The 10,797-nt window shown below is 40.0% G+C and overlaps 1 long non-coding RNA gene across 1 annotated transcript; it reads right to left on the minus strand.

Moving 5' to 3' along the window:
- Positions 1-5,596: 5,596 nt before the first annotated feature.
- On the minus strand, positions 5,597-10,726 carry LOC105516697. Its single transcript, XR_001002532.1, has 3 exons — positions 10,613-10,726; positions 9,474-9,676; positions 5,597-5,904 (listed from the first exon to the last, which is right to left on the minus strand). It is a non-coding gene; the product is annotated as an uncharacterized LOC105516697 (long non-coding RNA).
- Positions 10,727-10,797: the final 71 nt, after the last annotated feature.

Here is a 10,797-nt window from a genome sequence, read left to right on the forward strand (position 1 = left end):
TTTTCTTTCTCTTTATTGGATTGGGTTAATTTGAAGACCTTGTCTTTGAGCTCTGCATTTATTTCTTCTACTTGTTCAATTCTATTGCTGAGACTTTCCAGAACATTTCAAGCATTTCTAAAAGTGTGTCCAAGCTTTCCTGAAATTTTTATTGTGTTTTCTGTAAGCTATCTATTTCCTTGAATATTTCTCCCTTCACTTCTGGCATCATTTTTTGGATTTCCTTGCACTGGGCTTTGCCTTTCTCTGGCCCCTCCCTGATTAGCTTAATAACTAACCTGAATTCTTTTTCAGATAAATCAGGGATTTCTTCTTGGTTTGACCCATTGGTGGTGAACTAGTGTGATTTTTGGGGGGTATAGAAAAGCCTTGTTCTGTCATATTACCAGGGTTGGTTTTCTGGTTCCTTCTCATTTGGGCAGGCTCTGTCAAAGGAAAGGCCTAGGCTGGAGACTGTTGTTCAGATTCTTTTGTCCCATGGGGTGTTCCCTTGATGTAGTACTCTCCCCCTTTTCCTATGGGTGTGACTTCCTGTGAGCCGAACTGCAGTGATTGTTGTCAGTCTTCTGGGTCTAGCCACCCAGTGTGTCTACCCAGCTTCAGGCTGGTCCTGGGGGTTGTCTGCACAGAGTCCTGTGATCTGAACCGTCTATGGGTCTTGCAGCTGTGGATACCAGCGCCTGTTCCAGTGGAGGTGGTGGAAGGTGCAATGGACTCTGTGAGGGTCCTTAGCTTTTGTGGTTTAATGCTTATATTTGTGTGGGTTGGCCTCCTGCCAGAAGGTGGTGCTTTCCAGAAAGCATCAGCTGTAGTAGTGTGGAGAAGGACTGGTAGTAGGCGGGGCCCCTAGAACTCCCAAGATTATATGTTCTTTGTCTTCCACTACCAGGATGGGTAGGGAAGGACCATCAGGTTGGGGCAGGGCTAGGCATGTCTCAGTTCAGACTCTCCTTGGGCAGGTCTTGCTGCAGCTACTGTGGAGAATGGGGGTGAGATTCCCAGGTCACTGGAGCTGTGTACCAAGGAGGAGTATGGCCACCTCTGCTGAGTCATGCAGGTTATCTAGGAAGTGGGGGAAAGCTGGCAGTCACAGGGCTCACCCAGCTCCCACACAAACTGAAGAGCAGGTCTCATTCCCACTGCCCTCCACCATGCCCCCAACAGCCCAGAGTCTGTTTCCAGGTTGAGGGCGAGAAGGGCTTGAAAATTTGCCACGGATATCTGCCTCCCAGTTGTGAAAGAAAAGGGCTTTAGTAGTTCCCCTGCCTGTGGAGTCTGCACACCAGATTTGCACCCTCCCCTGAGTTCTGGCCAGGAGGCTTCTTGCTAGGTTCAAATTGTTACAAAGTTCAGCTAGAGAATTCCTTCTCCCTGTGGAGTTTTATCCCCTGCTCCTCTGGCCACCCTCCAGATGGATCTCTGTGGTGCCAGACAGAAATGGGCTGCCTGGGGACCCAGCAAGCTCCCAGGACCTTTCTGCTGCTTCCTCTACCCCTGTATTTTGCTCACCTCTCTAATTTGACTCAGCTCCAGGTAAAGTTGGAAACTTCTCCTGCAAACAGATCTTCAGTGGGGATATGTGTTCAGGAGAGGAGGGTCTCTCTTTCCCACTTCCGCAGTTGGGGCACTCACAGTATTTGGGATGTCTCCTGGATTCTGCAGGGGCAGTCTACTTCCTTCAGAGGGTCTGTGGGTCCTCTCGGAATTAATGGTTTGTTCTTGCAGTTGACCTGGAGCTAAAATTCACAATGCAAGCCTCTGCATGTTGCTCCGTCTGAAGCTGCAATCTAGTCCTGCCTCCCATCCATTATGATCCCCTGAATCCCCTTATATTTTATTTTTCAATCCTAGTTTATGAAAACTACTTTTCTTTCCTCAAGACTTAGCATAAATACCCTCAAAAATCTCATAAAAACACATTTGATAATTTACCAGATACACTGTTTTGCAATATGTAGTAAACATTTAGAAAATGTGTGGCATGAATTAGAGTGTGTGATCTGGTTACCTCATGGAGAGAGAAAAAAATAAAATTTTTACCTATGTTATTTTATCTAATTTCATTATTTCTTTATGACTTATACACAGTGTGTATATGCATATATATGAATCTATATAAATTCACCATATATGAATCACTTTCCTAATATATTGCACTTACATGAATGTATCCATGACAGTAACATGAAAGAGTAATTGCAAAATTATTCAGTGAAATTATATGTCTATAAAGGGTTCTGATACAGAGATATCTTGCTTAAGATATGGAGAATTATCTTTATTGTTAGAGAAATTAGTATTTTTCCAAGGCATGAGAAAGTATTCCTGTATAAAGTCTTAAGAAAGGGAATGCCATGGAATTAATTTAATGCAAATTCATTGATATCATAAAGTAGAAAACGGTAGTCTATGTCCTCTAACATTGAGAGCTGGATTTTAGCAATTTCCTCCTGAGATAGAAAAAAAAAAAAAGTTTACATACTTCCCTGGGACAGAAACAAAACTTGAAAAGAACCAGAATTATTTTAAGGAGATGTAGTTAATCAGCCCTGTGGTAAGTGAAATAATGCCATAAAAGATGCCTATGTCTCACCCCCAGGGCCTAGCCCTGTATCATGGTATGTGACAAAGCAGAATTAAGGCTGCAGGTGAAATAAAGGTTGATGATCAGCTGACTCAAAAATAAGAATATTAACTTGAATTGCAAGTTTAGCCTAATGTAATTACAAGAGTCCTTAAACATAAAAGAGAGACTGAGAAGCAGTCTGGGTGCTGTGATGTGAGGGAGTCTGTTTGTTTTTTAAATATTTTTCCATTTAGTGACTCTCTTCTTTAAAATAAAATTTACTTTAGTTCAGATATACAAACACTCATGAGGTATTTTTATATGACTATCACTCTTCTGGTTGATAAATATTAGGCAAGAGATATAGAACTACAAAAAGTATTTTCTAAATAGTGAGCCCCATACTATGGTAGTATAGATAATGGCCATTCTAAATGGGTGATTATGACGTGCTGGTGCACTGTGTGTGTGTGTGTTTGTGTGTGTGTGTTTGTGTATATATCTATATATGTATATATAATTTGGTGTAGAAAATAATGTGACTGTATTTCTAAAATTTCAAGATAGAATTAATCAAGAAAACATTTTGAGTGTTTGACATCTTGTAAACTAAAAATTAAAAAAGTGTAAAAAATCAAGAAAACATTGAATGGAATAAAAAATATCATTTGTGATAATTTTGACAATATAGTAAATAACATTTATGATGTAAAATCTGTTTTTTTCAGATATGTATTTCTCTAGTTTTCCTTCCCTTTTTTACTGTGCAGTAGTAGTTTATTATTTCTGCATCAATATTTATATTTATTTACCTCTTTTTGAACACTGTGCATGAGTGAATTATAATATTTGTATCTGTTTTTTAATTTTATCTTATAAAATTGTTACTTTCTGATTGTTGTATTTTATTCTTTTTATATATGCCAGTGAAGTAATTGATATGTTCTACTCCTTCCTATTCTAGTCTTTATTTATCTATATTTATGTTTTATGTCAGTTTACATTTTTCACTATAGATTTGTTCTGCTTAATCTCCCAGTGCACTATTCCTCTCAGCAGCTCTTACAAAGTTAATACGATGTATATTCAGATGATGAATATTCAAATATGATGTATATTCAAATTCTATACCTTATTTTTCAGTTGTTCAATTTATCCTGGGCTCTTTTCACATATGCTTTTCAAATTTAAATATTTTTGCTTTTTCAACATTATTCAAGTTTCTTATTTTCCCACTGTATTGACTTAAATATTTATGACTATTTCAATGTCAGAAATTTATGTGTAATCTAATTTATTCTGGTAGCTTAAATTCTGGTAGCTTACTTTCTTGTATGCTTCAATCTTTATAATTTAGTTCTCACATCAGGGAGATATAATATTGTAAATATTTTCAATCTGTATGTTTACATATTTTTTCTAGTTCGCCTGGCACAAGACTTTCAATGTTGCTGTGTGACCAGCCATTGGCTTTTCACATTCACAACTCCTCTGAATTTTTTCTTGCCTCATTTCTTGTCCTGGGGAACTCTGATATTTTCTCCTCATCTCCATTGTACATTTTAGGGATTCTCAAAACTTTTGATGCAAAACATCAATACTGTCCACATAAGTAAAATATTTTACCTAGATATTTTCTAGCAGATACTGAGTTCTCATGAGAAATCCTCAGTTTCTTTATTTGGAATACCCCCTCCCCAATATTCCATATGGAGTAGTTATGTGTAGAATGTGATTACTTCATTAATATGTCAAAGTAGGGATGTATTTTGAACACATTTCTGAAGTTCTAATCCCTTTCTTCATGAATAGCACCTGCACATGAACATAATCAATATTTTCTCTATAGTAGTAAGTTAGCATTGGTAGATTCTGTTCTGCAATACCAGGTCCTTAGGCTACAGTGTCAATGCTTCCTCCTTAGATCCTCACTGACCCTGTAAATTTACCTTAGTCTCTATTTCTCAATCCAATAGTTATTTAAATTGATCTTCAATTACTTTGTATGTGGCTAGATATTATTTATGGGTTATATTCTAATTTACATTTTCTGATGTAATTTCACAGAGCCTAGAAAATATCACCTGTTGAATATCTACTTCCATGAAATCCGTGATACATTTTTAGATCTTAAACTTCAATATTTAAAATATTTGTTTCTGGAATTTGAAAATAATGTGTATGCCTTTTTTCCTGGCTAAAAAGGCTAATCACTTGTTCATCTGATTAGTAATCAAACTTTCTAAAGTTTATTTAATACTTGATGTTAATTTATTTGTTTTATATAAAAGTGTATTTCTATGACAGTTTTAGTGTCACCTATTTTTCTCAATGTCGTAATTTTTATTTATATGAATTTTTGTGTTATATATTTTAATGTCATTGGTATTAAAACTGTATGTGCAAATAGCTTGAAATAGCGCCTAATACATCATGGATTCTATGTAAATATTCACCACTCTGTTTCATCACATTTTAACCCATTCATATCACTCTTCATTTGCTAACATTTTGTTTGTCCTTATTCAAATTTATGTTGGTGTTCTGTCTACATATTAATAAAAGAGAGGAGGTAGGCTCAGACTGCCATCTTGATTAAATGCTATGACAAATGGCACATTTTTCTAGTTCTATTTAGATACAACATTACATTTGCCTCACACTATAAATGTGACTATTAAGTACAGCAAGGAAAACAATCTTCTCCTTCCCATAACAGATGTTGGGTTATTCATGGATTGTCCCACAGCTTCCTTCTCCCAACATTATTTTTATTCTTACATCTCAACTGCCATGAAAACCTAGAAGCATGAAATACTACAAATTAGAAACAAATTCGCTGCTATACACAAATTGGAAAAGTAAACTCAAGAAGAAATAGAATATATACATACTCATACAACAGGTAAATAGATGAAACTAATGAAAACTCTTCACATAGAGAAAAGCTCAGGCTCAGATAGCTTCACTAGTGAATTCCATTAAACACTTAATGAATAACCAATGCATCACAAACACTTGCAAAACAGAGAAGAAGGAAAACATCGATTCATTTTTGAGACCAGTATTACCCAGATAACAAATCAGAAAAAAGCATCACAAGAAAATAAATGTGCAGATCATTATTCCTCATGAATGAAGACAGAAATCTTCAAAAACTCTAGCAAACTGGATTCAGCAACACATAAAAATGTTAGACAAGCCTGGCATGGTGGTGCACACCTGTACTCCCAGCTACTTAAGAGACCGAGGTGGCAGGATAACTTGCGCTTAGGAGTTTGAGACTAGAGTGAGCTATGACTGCCACTCCACCCCAACCTGGGTGACAAAGGCCTCAACTCTAATAAAAATGAAAGAAAATTAGAAAAGAATGTTAGACAACATAACCAAGTGGAATTATCTTACAAATACAAATTTCAAAATCAATCAGTGTAACACACCATATTAATAGAATAAAGGAAAAAACCATGATTATTTCAGTGGACATCTGACAAAGTCTGACACTCATTCCTGATAAATCTCCCAGAAATCTAGCAATATAAATAACTTCCTCAACCTCCTACAGGACATCCATGAAAATTTAATTTAAATAAATTCCACTAAGGTATATTGAAAAACATATTGATACTTCCAAGTCTATGCTTTTAAAAATTAACAATAAAATGATAACTAATAACAGTAATATATCCATCTGGAAAACGTTAAATACTTCTCTAAAAATATTTCTTTTGCACATGATAAAGGTAAAAGTTCAAATTTAATAAGGGGAGTGCTCTTGAGAAGACTGAAACTTGGTGTTCCTAATTCTTCTGACTTATTAGCAATTACAGTCTAATTATTAATAATTCCAACAAGACAGGAATATTCTCCTCAGCCAAAAGACATGATCAATAAAATCCTTATGTTAGGCATAACAGCATTTCATATTTCATTAATTTAATAACATTATCACCATTGCTGTATTCTCCTGGAAATAACACACAATACAGACTTCAAAAAATCAGAGCTTTTGCTGGGGATATATGCTCCTTCCAAAGGCGATTGTATGCAGTATTCTGAGAAATAATTCCTCCATCAAGTGTGTGGCTATCTGGGCATTGGGAGGAAATATTCCAAAAATCCACATATTCTAAAAATATTTTCCACTACAAACCACCATAAATGCTGGACAACAGAATATGTACTCAACTGGGCAAATTATTCCTAAGTGGGGAATGAAAATGAAGAAAGAAGCACAGGTGGCAGAAAGGAGGGAGGATGAGAGCATAGCTGGCAGGATGGGGCTGCCCATGATGGTGCAGTCATAATAGGGGCACCCTTTGTTGGGTTTTATTTATCCATTTGGGCATGGATACAATGCTACAGCAACACCAGTTAAGGGGAGAAGAAACTGACCAGCCTAACTAAAGCAAAAGGCTCAAAGTTCCACAAGTCTAAGAAAAACGGCCTAGAATAGTCAGACTGCAGCCAAAGGAAGATAAACAGTGAAGCTCCTCAGGCAATGCCTTGGCTGATTTGAGAAGGAAGGCAGCCCACTGTTACTTTGGGGCTTCTGTACACAGTTTTTGCACAGAAATATTTAAGTGAATATAAATTAATTCAAATGTTTTCCAGGTGGATATTGAGAGAGAAACAGAAAAATCCAAGACAATCTTCTGTGGAGGAAAATTCTCCAACCCAAAGCTCAACCAAACCCAAAGTACTTAACAGCACATCAGTTAAGACCTGTTAAATATAATCAAACAATCTAATATTTTTAAACATGCAAAATGAAGAGCACTGAAGTCAATGTTATTCAGGAATAACAACAACGAAATCAGAGCACCCCCATACAATGAGGCCTCAAGGAATTCCAAAGTAGTGTATTAGGTATAGAAAATACATATGTAATTAGAAATGTTTACAGAAATTAGAGGGATACAGGCAAGGTAAAAAATATGAGCTAAAATATGAGTAAAAGAATGAACTGAAATCAACACTTAGGTGTCAGGACAAGAAGAAAAATGAATAGAAAATATAAAATAGAGGTGAAAATAAATTGAAAATGGAATGAAAGGGCTAATTCCTAATGAATTTTCAAAACAGACATTTAAGTAAACAGAGAAAATAGTAGAAAATAAGACATGTTTAAACATTTTAAAGAATAATGAAATAAATGCTCCTCAAATATCAACCAAGAAAAACACAAAAGGTATACATATCTAAAAACATCATAAATGAAAATGTTAACACTAAAATAAAAGAAATGAATTAAACTAATTGAAATATAAAATGCAAATTATGGAGCAATAGATTTTAATCTTGTTTCTCAACTTCTTCATGAAATTGATATATCAATAGATAATAAGCTTAAGGTTGTAGGTTAAATATGTGTCAATTTGGAATTGCATACCTAGCTAAAATATTTTTCAAGATTGTGGAAAAATGTAAATTAACTCATACAAGTAATATAAAGTCTTTAATGCAATTATTCATATCTTTAAAAAGTATAGGCTGGGTGCGGTGGCTCACGCCTGTAATCCCAGCACTTTGGGAGGCCGAGGTGGGCAGATCACGAGGTCAGGAGTTTGAGACCAGCCTGACCAACATGGTGAAACCCTGTCTCTACCAAAAATACAAAAATTAGCCGGGCATAGTGGCGAGCACCTGTAATCTCAGCTACTTGGGAGGCTGAGGCAGGAGAATCGCTTGAACCTGGGATGCAGAGGTTGCAGTGAGCCAAGATGGGGCCAATGCACTCCAGCCTGGGTGACAGAGCAAGACTCTGTCTCAAAAAAAAAAAAAAAAAAAGAGGAAAAAGTATAAAAACATTTTAAATAAATTACTACATTAAAAAAAAAAAAAAAAAAAGAGGAAAAAGTATAAAAACATTTTAAATAAATTACTACATTTTATTAATGTTTGTGAAGGATTTTTTTTTTTAATTGGCCTCTAAAACAGTTCACAATTTCAGTAAAGAAGAAAACAAAAATTCAATGTTTGACATACATATATAAAAATAAATTTCAGGAAAATGAAAGGTCCATGTGATGACAGAATCCAAATTTTATAAAAGATAGAAATTTCAATATTTGTTTTTACACATTTTAAGGAAAAAATCAGTCCTGAAGGCATAAAGTACAGAAAATAATGTTAATAAGTCTTGAGTTTTCAAGTCCCTCTCACTGACTTTGGCACTTAGCCAACAGCCAGCACAGGCTCAGGACACCCTACCCGGCATTCTATCAAGGAGACCATCCTCATGGAAATGGAGCGGAAACCTACGCGCGGATGGATGGATGCTCCCCTCCCAGAGACCAGCAGGTGCAGGTGTAGAGGGAGTGGGCCAGGGAGGGGCTGTGAACACCAAGCTGGGAGAGGTGCCCAGACCTCCATTGGCCCCTCCTGCCTGCAGGGGTGTCACAGGGTTCCAGCAGAGGTGAATCCTCGGTTCCCTGTCCTATAGCTGGCCCCTGAGACTTGCTCCACCTGCCAACTCTTTCCACAAAGACATTGGGATGGCAAACCCAACCCAGCTCCCTCACAGAGAAAGGGGATTAATGTCAGTGCCCATGCCCATCCTGGCCTGTTCAGAAACTGTTTAATTAAGTAGTGAATAGGTTAGGCCAGAATGTGCTGCTGTGACCCCTGGGATCACATCCCTGGAGGGAACTTGCCTGGGACTTCGACCTTAAGGGGGAGGCTGGACAGCCCACTTGGGATTCAGTGAGCTGGGACTTAGTTCCCAGGTCAGTTCCCTCTGCCACTCCTGGGGAACTTGGGCTTGTCTAGAGCAGGCATTGAGGATGGCATACAGCAGACATGCTGAGCTGTCAGCTGGGTACCAAAGGGTGAGCATGAGGCATCCCGAGGGTTGGAGCCATCAGAAGGCCCTGAGATCAGCCCAGAGCCAGCCCAGCCTCTGTACCTGGAGCTGCAGGGTGGGCGCTGTGCAGTGGGCTGGTCAGAGTGCAGTGAGAAGCCAGTCAGGAAGGGGCTTTCATTGCCCTTTATCCTGCGGTGCAAATCAAGTCCCCAAGGCCACAAGCAAGGTGGGGCAGAAACAATGGGTTAAAGCATCGCCTTCTCTCCTCTTTGGCTCACATAGGCCCCTGACTTTCCTGGGCTTGCCTGAAAGTAATACAAGTAATATAAAGTCTTTAATATAAAGTCTTTAATGCAAGAGAAAATCCCTCTTCTTGTGAGGATGAACACAGAAGTCACCAATCATGTTTGGTGATGGGGGGGTCCAGGCACCCCCAGAGTCTTTGCAGAGTAGCACTCACTACTTGCTGGCTGGACCAGGAGGCCAGGCTGGGACATTCTGGGAACAGAGGTCACCAGTCCCTACGATGCCTTGAATGTGTCCCCACCATGCAACCTTGGGCCAGCTCAGGCTCTGCCACCAGCTCCCCACATCGTCGTCCCTCAGAGCCCCAGGGTGGGTTCCCCCTGCCTGGTGTCTCTGGCCCTTGCTCTCCATTCTGAGACCTGACAAACACCCAGCCTCCAAAGCTGTGTTTTCCTGGGGGAATGGGTGTTAGGACCCCTGGCACAGAACTCGCAGCTTAGCTACATGTTTGTTCCAGACTTGCTTAATCAATGCAGCAGTAAACCCGCTGCTTCTGGGGTAGTCTGCATTTCACGGGTCAGGTAGACAGGCTGCGTCCCCTTCACCCCCAGGTGTGCGAAAACACAGTTGTCTCCACTTGCAATTCGGTCCTGCCCTCTTCCACCTGAAGAAGACCTGTTCACACCCCAGGGGTCAGCTCCCCGGCTTCTTTTTGGTGAAGCCTCCCCGACATCGCCTCCCGCACCGATACCACCCTCTGAGCCCCAGCACAGTCCCAGCAAAAGCCGCACGCTGTGCAACAGAGGCCTGCGCTCGACCTCGTTGTGCACACAGCAAGGGCTGCCCTCGGTCCCACCGTCTCCCCTAACGCCCGTCTCCCAGTCCCACGGCCCCCAGGAGGAGCCAGTACCGTAGCCCAGGGAGCCACGCTGGGCGCGGTCTGGGGACTGGGAGTGGGAAGCTGGCCCACAGGGTCGCCCCTAGCAAGGCCCCACCAGAGCGCGCACGCGGGAGCCGAGGCCGCAGCACTGGGTGGGCAGTTAGCTCCCGGAAGACCCACGCAGCGGGCCAGGCGCCGGCGACCGCCAGGTCTGGGCACCGGGCCGGGCAGGCGAAGGAAGGGTCCGAGGCACCCAGTGGGCTCGGATCTCGAGCGATCTCCGTGACGACCCCACGAGGG

The sequence above is a fragment of the Colobus angolensis genome, unplaced genomic scaffold, assembly GCF_000951035.1.
Source record: "Colobus angolensis palliatus isolate OR3802 unplaced genomic scaffold, Cang.pa_1.0 Scaffold288, whole genome shotgun sequence".
Lineage (NCBI taxonomy): Eukaryota > Metazoa > Chordata > Mammalia > Primates > Cercopithecidae > Colobus > Colobus angolensis.